At 37.9% G+C, this 12,598-nt stretch overlaps 1 long non-coding RNA gene across 1 annotated transcript; it reads right to left on the bottom strand.

Annotated features, from left to right (window-relative positions):
• Positions 1–8,673: 8,673 nt before the first annotated feature.
• LOC110883394 lies at positions 8,674–11,511 on the bottom strand. The gene is made up of 3 exons (XR_002560452.2): positions 11,263–11,511; positions 9,361–9,427; positions 8,674–8,913 (listed from the first exon to the last, which is right to left on the bottom strand). It is a non-coding gene; the product is annotated as an uncharacterized LOC110883394 (long non-coding RNA).
• Positions 11,512–12,598: the final 1,087 nt, after the last annotated feature.

Below are 12,598 nucleotides of genomic sequence, written 5' to 3'. Positions count from 1 at the left end.
TGCGCCATCTACACTGACCACAGGAGTCTAGAGCACATATTCAAGCAGAAGGAACTGAATATGCGGCAGCGACGATGGGTCGAGCTGCTGAATGACTACGAGTGCTCTATCAGGTATCACCCGGGCAAGGCCAATGTTGTGGCAGACGCCCTGAGTCGGAAGGACACTACGCCTAAGCGTGTAAGAGCTTTACAACTCACGATCCATTCTAGTCTACCTTCGCAAATACGAGCTGCTCAGATAGAAGCACTGAAACCAGAAAACGTTAGAGCAGAAGCTCTACGCGGGTCAAGGCAACGCTTAGAACAGAAGGAAGACGGTGCTTATTATGTAACAGGACGCATTTGGGTCCCACTCTATGGCGACTTACGAGAACTTGTGATGGATGAAGCGCACAAATCCCGCTACTCGGTACACCCTGGTTCGGACAAGATGTACCACGATATTAGAACGACGTATTGGTGGCCTAGCATGAAGGCCCACATAGCAACTTACGTCAGCAAGTGTTTGACTTGTGCGCGAGTCAAGACGGAATATCAGAAACCTTCAGGCCTACTTCAGCAACCAGAGATACCACAATGGAAATGGGAGCAAATTTCCATGGATTTCGTTACTGGCTTACCTAGATCACAGCGCGGAAACGATACTATATGGGTGATCGTGGATCGACTCACGAAATCCGCACACTTTCTGGCAATCAAGGAGACGGATAAGTTCTCCACTCTGGCGGAAATATACCTCAAGGAAGTTGTTTCGAGGCACGGGGTGCCCACTTCTATCATCTCTGATCGAGATGCACGTTTTACTTCGGAACTGTGGCAGGCAATGCACAAGTCTTTTGGCTCACGTTTAGATATGAGCACAGCATATCACCCACAGACGGACGGGCAGTCCGAGCGAACTATTCAAACCTTAGAAGACATGCTCCGTGCATGTGTGATCGACTTTGGCAACAGCTGGGAAAGACATCTGCCACTTGTGGAATTTTCATACAATAACAGCTACCACACCAGCATTAAAGCTGCTCCGTTTGAGGCATTGTACGGACGTAAATGCCGGTCACCCCTCTGTTGGGCAGAGGTGGGGGATAGTCAAATCACTGGTCCAGAACATGTGGTAGACACTACTGAGCGGATTGCTCAAATACGACAACGCATGGCGGCCGCTCGTGACCGTCAGAAGGCCTACGCCGATAAGGGCAGGAAACCACTTGAGCTCCAGGTTGGGGAGCGGGTATTACTCAAAGTTTCACCCTGGAAGGGTGTGGTTCGTTTTGGTAAACGCGGCAAACTCAACCCACGATACGTTGGACCTTTTGAAATCCTTGAGAAAATAGGCAAGGTGGCCTACAGACTGAAATTACCAGCAGAACTCGGTGCAGTTCACAACGTTTTCCATGTGTCAAATCTGAAGAAGTGTCTGTCAGATGAGACGCACGTAGTTCCTCTGAAGGAACTTACGATCGACGAACAGTTGAAATTCGTCGAAGAACCTGTCGAAATCACGGACCGGGATGTTAAGGTCCTCAAGAGCACTAGAATACCTCTTGTTCGAGTTCGTTGGAACTCACGTCGCGGCCCAGAGTTTACCTGGGAGCGCGAAGATCGGATGAAACAAAAGTATCCCCAACTGTTTGAGAACAGTACAAACGCTACTGAGGCTGAAGCTACGGAATTTCGGGACGAAATTCCAGATCAACGGGGGGTGGATGTGACACCCCAGGAAAACCGGGAAAACCTTGCAACTTGACTAGCTTCCTCAGTGAGTGCCATCAAATTTCGGGACGAAATTTCTTTCAACTTGGGGATGATGTGACAACTCGAAATTTAGAACCTTTCGTTGTAACTTACTTGTACGTTATGTGACTAGTTAAAATGATAACGTGAATCTTTTTATGTGATAAGTGCTTTGTTACGCGTGTATTGTATATATATATGTGTGTACGTGTTATATGTGAACCGAGAACCCGACACGAAACAACGGACCCGACTCGAGACCAAGAGGTCTCGAGTGAATAGTGACCGAATAGGCCTTTGGGCCGAGAACCTTGTGGCCGGTTGGGCCATTGGGCCGTGAACCCCCACTCGAAACCCATAAGGGTGCAACACTTGGAACTTGGCTATAAATACACCACCCCTAGTTACTTGTTACCACTTTGTTGAACATTAGAACACACACACACTTCTATCTTCTCTCTCACTAGAACTCTAGCACACAAACACATCTCCAAGACTCTCGGATCCAATCGGTTGACACAAGAGCTCTCGGATTTGGACCTTGGATCGGCACACACACACACCTCACCAACCGGTTAGTATTTCTTGTTGGTTATTGTTGTATGCTTAGTGTTAAATATGTTCATGATGTGTTTGTGCTTGAATAAATGTATGACAAGATTATGTGATAATATGGTAGTTGAGTTATGCATGATATTTGAAAAGAAATCGGTTCATGAATGATCTTGTTATGTGTGGAACTATGCATAAATATTGATGTTGAAAATAGACTCATTATATGTTAAAAATGAATGATGAAATCGGGTTGCACTTGTGTTGAAATCGGACATATATAAAAACCGGGTTGTGTGTTATGCTAAGTGTCTTGATGATTGTTCATTGTTTTGGTTGAATAAGTGTTAAAATGCTATGAACTTGATGAAGATGTGTTTGAATATGTGAAGAACACTTTGAATGATAGTTAAGAATGTGAAAACCCTTGTGATTTTGATCCATCTTTGACTAGTAACCTGATTAGGAAAACTGTTAGTGGAATGCTATTGGTAGTTTCCTGTTTTGGGCCTGATTATAATGTACCATTAATCTGACCATATCTGCATCAACACGTGAACTTGACAACGACAGCTTACCGACTCGCAATCACCCGTTGCGACTCGCAACCACAGCGTTACGACTCGAGACCACGCGGTTGCGACTCGCAACCATAACAGGACAAGCCGAAACCACAGGTTACGAGTCCCGTTGCGACTCGAGACCTCAGCATGATGAACCGAAACCATGGTTGCGACACCGGTTGCGACTCGCAACCATCCATGATCAACACACAGCATGACTCGAGACCATGCTTGCGAGTCCGGTTGCGACTCGAGACCACACTTTGGGCCTTAGTTAGTGGGCCGGACTTATGAACTTCTGTGCTACTGTTGATGAGTTATTTGGGCCTGTTATCACGAGCCCAACTGTTTGGACTGTGGATTGTGTTTGAATGTTAACTGTGAACTGTTACTGATTATACGTGATTTCCATGCGTGTTGAACATTTGTACACTACTTGGTTCGAATCTGATTATACGTGATATCCGTGTTAGGACGTTATTGACTACTTGCGACTTGATTGACTTTCTGTGATTAACTGCCGAGCAAACCGAGGTGAGTTCACACCCTTTACAAAGCATGGGATTCCCTGGGTTGGGAACGGGATTCAGGAACGTGGGTTCCTCGTCTACCTTTGGGTAGGACGTCAGTGGTTCAGGAATGTGATTCCTCGTCCGGATGGACGGATAAACGTACTAGACTAAAACTCTATCACGAAGTCCCTCCTTTTTGTATCGACTAATCGCCGGGCCAATGGCGAGCGGGTCATTAGTTAGATAGCGCTATTTAGGTCTGACAAGCCTCACACCGTGCCGCAGAGGACGGGCGTGAACTAATGGATCTGGGGCACGTCAATGATGATAGACATTGATGTTTTCAGGGCACATAAACATGACTACAGTCAGCAATCGATACGGTAACGAGTCTAGTATACACATGGGGTAGCCCCCACGGCTGGAGAGCCAGATGATACACATGGGGTAGCCCCCACGGCTGGAGAGCCAGATGATGTACATGGGGTAGCCCCCACGGCCGAAATGCCTGATAACTACATGGGGTAGCCCCCACGGCCGGAGTGCCGGAGTAACTGGGAATGAACTGGTCACGTCTTTTTAAACTATGGGGTAACCCCCACGGCAGGATGCCAGATAAAGTAAACTGTTTTCGAAACAACTAAAACGAACGCCCACCCGTGAACTCACTCAACTAGTTGTTGACTCGTTACTACATGCTTTGCAGGACCATAGGTACTCAGTGGGAGCTTGCATGGAGGAGGATCGTTGTGGGACAGGGATTGCTACAAGACTATGTTAAACTTGAAACTTTTGGAACTTATGTTATAACTTTAAACTTATGCTTCCGCTTGCAACTTAAACTTATTTGTTTTGGAACACCAATCGTGATGGTTAAACTTTTATAACTACTTATATGCTTGTTCAGTATGATTGGTGGCTGGATCCTGGTCAGTCACGCCTCCAAGCGGTAGTACTCCGCAGGTGGGATTTTGGGGGTGTGACAGTTTACAAAGACAAATCTTTTTAGTTAGGATTTACGCCTACAATGGTTTTGGTTTATACATGTATCTACTTATAAAAGTTGATAGAAACATACTGCAATATCAAACTCTTTTGTTTTCAAGGTACGCACTCGACAACTCTCGTAGTTGGACGAGGTATTGCAATATGAACTCAAAGCCATGAATCTGACGTACTCACAAAACCTATCTACTCGCCGGCATTTTATGCTGACGTATTTTCACATATGTTTCAGGTACCGTAATTTGATGATGACTATGATGCATGCTCACATAGGGATGGACGAGGCCCTAGTGACTTAGTAACAATGAAGGACAATTTGTTCATGTTTTGCTTTTGATTTCAATAAAATGTAATAAACTTAATTCAATAAGACGAAACTTCAATCCATGTGTTGTGAAACAATGATTCTGTTACGACACTCCCCGACGTTTCCACTGCGGTTTGTTGTTTTAACGCGGTCGGGGTGTGACACCAAAAAAACGGGTTTTGGTAATCAAACCACGTTAATATTAATGAACGGGTAAAATACCGTAGGTGGTAAATATTAACCCGGTAAATATCAGGATTTAAATAAATAAACCTCATATTAAATAAAAGAGAATAAAAGCTTTTGAGTAAATAAAATTCATAAGAGGCCCGAGTTAACGAGACTTAAAAATAAAATGGGTTATGTTTGACCTAGTTAGTTATAAGTCTTGTAGTAATAAGAAAAATTGGTTAAAACACATTATATGCAACTTGGGTAAAGCATAGGGAGCACGAATTAGTGATCACCTCAGTGAAGTGATCATAAGGTATGTCAAATTCCACCATTTTGTTCCATCTCAAATTCTTGATGAACACTTGAAATTCGAAATTTGAGCCTGAATGATAGTTATTTGGGTGAAATTAGAATGAATGTATGATTAGAAACAAACCCTAGTTAATAAACTATTGAAATTGTGTTCATGTTGATAAAACTCATAATCACTACTTAGGTGTTTAATAGGTTTTTATGAATGATGAAGAACACTAGGGATTTGATTATGTAACGAGTGTTATTGAATGACATGAAGTAAATCCAGAATGTGATGTGAAAATTTGACATATGAACTTAAGAAAAATGTTTAAAATTGGCTAAATAATTAGTCATGAAACTTGATTGTTGATTTAGTAAAATTATGCCCTTTAGGTGTTCGTTGAAATGCCTAAAAGAAGGCTAAATGTTGAAATTCGGAACAAAATGCATTTTTGAATGATGTTGTGAATTATGCGTTATATGACATGAAAGGAGTTCTAAACAAGTCGTTGATTGAACTCTATAGGCAAAGGAATTGAATCTTCAAGCGGACAAGCCAGAGTTGATACGCGCTTGAAGGAAAAGCACTAAAGGTAAGTAACTTTCGGTTTCGTTACATTATGCATAAACAATGGTATTAGAAATATTAATGGGATTGTAGTGTAAAATGCGAGTTTGGTAAGTCAATGAAGTGATGTAACTCACTCGACAACCAAACGGGTCAAAATAGTTAATTAGATATGTTTGTTGATAATATTGTTTAATTAGTCATGTTTGGAATGTAAATAAAGTGATGTAACTCACTAGATAAAGAAACGGGTTAAATATTGGTTGAAATAAGTTGGTATGTTGGTAACATGGTGAATTCCATTAGACAACCAAACGGGTCAAATAATGGTCGAAATGGTAGTGTTCGAAGTGACTTAAACGTCACTCGTTAAATTTGAGTTATAAAAGCGTAAACCATGGAATGGAAGTGATACGCTAAGGTTGACAAGCCCGGGAATGGGTAATTATGGTTAGAAACCAATGTTGATGAATTATGCAAGTATGTAACTATGATTTTGTAAAATTCATGCTTGAATATTGATTATAGTTGGCTAACGTGAATTAGTGTTATAAATGAATGTGATATGTTGTTGAAGTGACGAAGTTCACTAAACAAACAAAACGGGTCAAAGGATTGGTTAGAGTAGGTTTGGTATGCCGTTGAAATGGTGGTTTCCGTTAGGCATCCAAACGGGTCAAACAATGGTTAGATGGGTAGCATTAAAGTGACTTGAATGTCACTTGATGATTTTGGACTATGAAAGCGGAAAACCATGGAATGGTAATGATACGTCGAAGTTTGCAAGCCCGGGGAATGGTAATTACATCTAAAAACCACAATTGATGAATAATGTAAAGTATGATATATAACTAGACGGGTCGAATAAATAAAAAGGGGATTTATAGGCTATCAGCTTATAACCCGAAGTTTTATGCAAGTAATGATAGTGAATGTGTTCATAATTAAATTACGTACGCATAGGAAAAAGAATCATGCGAAACGGGTAAGTAAAATGGAAGTTATGATGGTTTTAAGTTGAGTTTTGGTCAAAAAGTATAGCTGGGCATCTGCAGCAAACAATAAACCAAACAGTCTGTCGAAAACGAAGTGTCGCGTCGCGCGACCAACACCTGGAACTCAGTCGGGTAGCGCGACAGTGGTCGCGGCCCGCGACAGAAAGATGAGAAATCCCTCGCGGCCTGCGAGGGCTTAATTTGCTGCAAACTGTTTAGATTTTGTTTGTTAAACTCATGGGACTTGTTTAACATGTCTTTTAGTTATCAAAACTAACGTTTATGTTGGTTTTAAATTTAGGTGATTGTAGTGTGCATCCGGATGATGATCGAGCAATGGACAAGAACCGAACACACGACCGAACAAGGCTTCCGCAATGATCTTCTTTTGTTTTCGTTAATACGAATCGTGCAAACACTTGACCATACATTTTGAATGTTTTAAAACTAGTAGGGATGTTAACTTGAATATTTTAGTCATGTATGAATGATATCTTAACAAAGTTTTTGTAAAGACGCATTTTCATATAAAATGCGTAGTTTAATATTATAATCTTGATTTACTAAGACGGGTCTTACAAGTTGGTGATCAGAGCGCCAGGTTGTTGACAAAGCATGTTCGGTTTGAAGCTTGATCAAACATCCGGTAAGAATTATTTATAGGAGTAGATTGTAACAAAACATTAGGAAAAGTATATGAATTTAAGTATATGGGAAGAGTGTGTTAATACACTCAAACCCGGAAAGTGCACTAAACACGAATGGTTTAAGCAAGTTACAAACTTGGCTAAATCAAAATGAAAGATGCAAATGATAATGAAACGAAATGTTTGACAATTGATATAAACATTTCAGATTCAAGATGTCTAGTGTTGGTAAAAGACGATTAGGTAGTATAAAGCCTAACCATAGATTGATTATAAAATAAGTACTTGTGAAATAAGTATAATTGAATGTCACGTATAACAATACGTGCAACAGTGAATAACAAGATTATTAATAAATTGGAAATGTTCGAATGATATGATGACCGCATTTGGAAGATGAAGGGAGTTAAATGATTTAAATGGCGGAAGGTTTGAAGGCATGACAGAGAACATGCCTGCAAAGAATCTAAATCAAGTGATGATTTGAGACAACGGAGTACATTAGGGCGAGTAGCAACCAGGTACACGTTTTAAATTACGATAAGACAAGTGGAATGTAAAAAAAAAATCACTTGATGAATAATAGTTGCATATGGGCATATATGGTTGGTGAAATGAGTGTATTATGTTAAAAATATATAATTATATACAAACAAATAAATGGTGAACATGTGAAACCGATGCAAAAGTAATCTCGAATTATATTGCAATGGGAAGGAGCGCGTGTGCACTCGAGCCCGAGAATGCAATGAAAGATAAGTGTCATAATGGGAAGGAGTGCGCGTACACTCGAACCCAGGAACTTAATGAAGTGAACAAATGTTGTATTGGGAAGAAGTGTAATTACACCCGAACCCGGGATTTGTAATTGTAGTAAACGGCGAAGACAAGGTTATATACTTGTTCAAACCAAATAAAACACGTAGAAACATCGTTTATACTGATAAACGATGTGGGTAAATTCCATACAACAACATGGAATAATAAAATGAAATGAATTGATTTTGTTATTGTTATAATGGATTAAGGTCAAAAATGAGAAATTAAGGCTCGGACAGAAATATCCTCGAGAAAGAAGCTAAATGGATAATACATATTATTCGCTGCTGTGAATAATGAAGTATCAATAAATATGGATTTGGAAACTTAGGTATGGGTAACTATCCAAGTAACATATTATTAATCAAATCCTTACGAGGAAGAACGATAATTACTGTCACACCCGCTCATAGCAGAAGCGCGAGGTGTGATCTGTATGGTTTTCATTGCATAAATATCGATCTACATGAACATACTATATGAATGAACATACTCCATTGCCATTACATAATTGTTTTCAAAAGATCACAACATAAGTTTAGTGTGTCGGTTACAAACCATTAACATGAAAGTAAAGTGTTATTGTTTCATACATCAAAATGAAAATAAACTACTAAGGTTTAAACCATCATATTGCCGCAAAGAGGCGGAATATAATAGTTAAACCCTCCAAAAGATGGCATGGAGTTCTGGTACTTGTTATCTTGACTGAGAATCCCGACATGGTCCATTAATTCCCTGAAATACATGTTACGTTTGGAAAACATCAACAAAAGTTGGCGAATTCATGCATTTTAGTTGTAAAAGATGTATTTAAAATGTAAGTTGTAGTATGTAAAGCGTCAATGAAATCGTTGATCGTTAATGTTTTGCAAGGACATTAATATGTGTGACGAAAAAGGAAGCAATCCAACCCTAGACGATTTATGTCGACTCCTATCGACTGGGACACAAAAGCACTCTTCTGTATGGGTCCACGACCAAGAGTGGGGCTCGCCAAAACCCATTAGATCTAATCACTTGTACCTTGGTCCAAACTAGATTAGTGGTGCTTAGATGTATAACCCTAATTCGCACATGATCTAAGGTGTTTCATTCCCTAACTTTAACATACGTTGAACATGTATTTTCCCCGGTAGTTGTAAAGCTGTAGAACATTTAAATGAAAAGGGGACATGAACTCACAGTATTGCGTCCGTGAATGGTACGTGTTCGTGATCTTACGCGTGGTCGTCTTGAACAATGTTGCGACCTACAAATGTTCTTATATGTGTTAGACACTTCGGTCTTTGTAAACGACTTGAGTACAAGTCTTCTGTCTTAAATGTTTTTAAGACTTGTATGTCTTTGTTGTTCGTTGAACTGTGTATTAGATGTATAAATTGTTAAACTGTTATATATATTTTTCACCAAATATATATATATATATATGTAATCTTGTATCTTGTGAGTTGTATCATTGGATCTTGTCTGAATAAATTCTATAATTATATTTTCTTCAATTATATGACATTGGGCTGGGCCCATGTCTTAATGTTATTGGGCCTTAGCCCATATGTTTTGACATTGGGCTTAGCCCATGTATTCATGTTATTGGGCTTAATATTATTGGGCCTAGCCCAAGAATTTATTGGGCCCAAATGTTATTGGGCCTAAATAGTATTGGGCTTAATGTTATTGGGCCTTGGCCCATATGTTTGGTATTGGGCTTAGCCCATGAGTTTTTGATATTGGGCTTAGCCCAGGTATTTATGTTAAGCCCATTTAGGATGATAAGCCCATTTGTATAATATAAGTCCATGTGTTTAAAAATAAGCCAATTTGTATAAAATAAGCCCATATGTAAAATACGCCCATTTGTATTAAAAATAAGCCCATTTATATAAAATAGGCCCATATGTAAAACAAGCCCATTTGTTATAAAATAAGCCCATGTGTTAAAATATATTCTTTCATTTTTATAAAAGTTACTAACTATAGGCTTTTTAATTAAAAGAATACATAATAGTTTTTATAAGTTTCAAAACATCCGGATATTGTTGTCGGTGATTTGTATGTATTCGCGTCGAAAGATCGCCTAAGCGTCGTAGTAACTCCTCGGAATGGCGATATGTTCATAGATTCGCCTGTCGTCCGTTTTGACCATAAGTTGTGTCCGAAAACTCGGAATGTCCGTAAATTGTTTTTAAGGCGTGTTTACATGTAGTCTTGTAAGACTTTAGTCGAAATGTACATTGTGTTTATTTGTACCATTGTATTCAAGTTCCTAGTTATAATACATATAACTAATACAAACAAATAACACATAGCACCTAAGTTGTTAAGTTAACTAAATATATATTTTCTTAAAAATATATATTTATATCAAACTTTGCTTTTACAAAAACTATTCTTTAAAATCTTTTTAATCTAATAAAGATTTTGTCAAAAATAATAGTTTTCATAACATATCATTTTTAAGAAAAATTGGCCATATTTCATTAGAAATATGGACTTTGCCATGTTTAATAAAACATATCTTTTTTTCTTTCCAAAATCACCAACAATTTACTCATAATATTATTAACAAAAACATATGAGATTATAACATAAACTTAACAAGATGAACTCATAATCATGTAGGGTTTTGGTATGATCTTTACATATGTTTACTAGTTCAAAAATCATACTTTACTTCTAGTTTTATCAAACTTTTATACAAAACCCACCTTGCATGCTTCTTTTTACAAATATTGTAAAAGCATTATTTTTAGTTAAAAACTTTATATACTTTAACAATACCAAATATTATGATCATCCATTAAACCTTATGTTTAACAAAAACCCTTTTAACATAGACATGTATACTTGTTAGATCATGTTTTTAAACATCATCTAACAAGTTATTTTTATGATCTTCATCAAGAGTAGATTAAATAAGCAAGTAATAAGACTTAGATCACAACATAATCAAACTTATATATCATGATTTTTATTTTTGCTTCTTTGTGTCTTCATAATATGTTGTATGCTTCTTTAGTTATAACTAGTTATTTTAACAATCATAAGCATAAATAACTATGAAAAAAAAAAGATTTAGAAGCTCACTTCTAGCACTTGTGGCTAGGGATGATCTAGGTGTTGATAAGAAGCAAAGAAGATGAAGATCTTGTTGGTATAAAACTCTTGAATGGATGAAAAAGTGTGCTTTAACTTGTAGATGCTTTAGATCATCTTATGTTTCATTATTCTCCATGTTGATCATCAAAGATGTAATAAAATGAAATGGGTTTTTGGTGGGTATTCTTGGTGAAAATGATGAAGATGAGAGTGTTCTTATGTGTGTGTAAATAAGGCGTAAAGTGATGGAAATGTGCTAGTAAACTTAATGTGTAAGTGTTATAATAATTCCCCAATTTCATCCACTTGCAAAAGTAAAAATATCTAGATATTTTTAACACCAAATTAAGGGTGTGGGACCCCTAATTTACGGCCCAAATTTTCTTGGGGGTTGCCATATGTGGTTTCATGTGTTAGTAAATTTAAGGATTCAAAAATGAGGTAAAAATGGTTAAGTGTTTAGGTGTTTATGTGTTTGCAATTTTTTTTCAAGGTGTTTAAGTGATTAGAGGGTGTTAAGTGGCCATTACTAGACCATAATGATCCAATTAACACTAGATGGTCATTAAAAAAAAGATTTGGTATTGTTCGGGTATTCGTTTCGAATTGTTTCGGTTAGACGTTATTTGAACGCTAAGTTGTGTAACTTGTGTGAATTGATGTAGTTATTGGTTCGGATGATACCCGAAAGTATCCTCACATGAATTCTATGTTAGATAGCATTTTTACATGTTGTAAAAATATTAGAAAGCCGATTTCTGCAGAATTTCTGCGGAAAAGTGTTGAAATCGTCGCTTTTAGTGCTTTTCGGGCAATGTTTAGTGTTATCGGACTTCGGAAAGGTTTTAAATCAAACCATTGCATTCCTAGTTAGGGTTTAATATATATTAGATGTTGGACTTCCGTCTGAGTCCTAAAGATGTCGTTTAGATGATTTCTGCGGATCCTGCGTTTTCGTCAGAATACTAGTTTACTAGGTGCTTTTCTAGTTGTTTCGATGCATTGTTTAAACTGTTTCAAATGTACTTAATAAAAATGAATCATATGCATCCTAAGTAAGTATTCCATGAGTATTCTAAGTGTATGCCACGAAATACGCAGTTCGGGTGTTCAAAATGCATAAAAATGTAGTTAAAATGGGTATTTTAAGTGTAAGAAAGTTACCGTAAAGTGGCAGTTGTCACAATTACATTGATGGGTGTGATTGTATAAAAGATTAGTAAAATGAACATTTTAAAAGTGTTGGAACGAAAACGAGTAAACCCCAAAAGCCGTACAACAATAGCAGTGGTTTTACTAAATAAGGCTTAAGAAATGAACCGTT

This window comes from Helianthus annuus, chromosome 15 (assembly GCF_002127325.2).
Source record: "Helianthus annuus cultivar XRQ/B chromosome 15, HanXRQr2.0-SUNRISE, whole genome shotgun sequence".
NCBI lineage: Eukaryota > Viridiplantae > Streptophyta > Magnoliopsida > Asterales > Asteraceae > Helianthus > Helianthus annuus.
The sequence above is the reverse complement of the archived record's forward strand: the minus strand, read 5'-3'. Positions and strand labels throughout refer to the sequence as shown.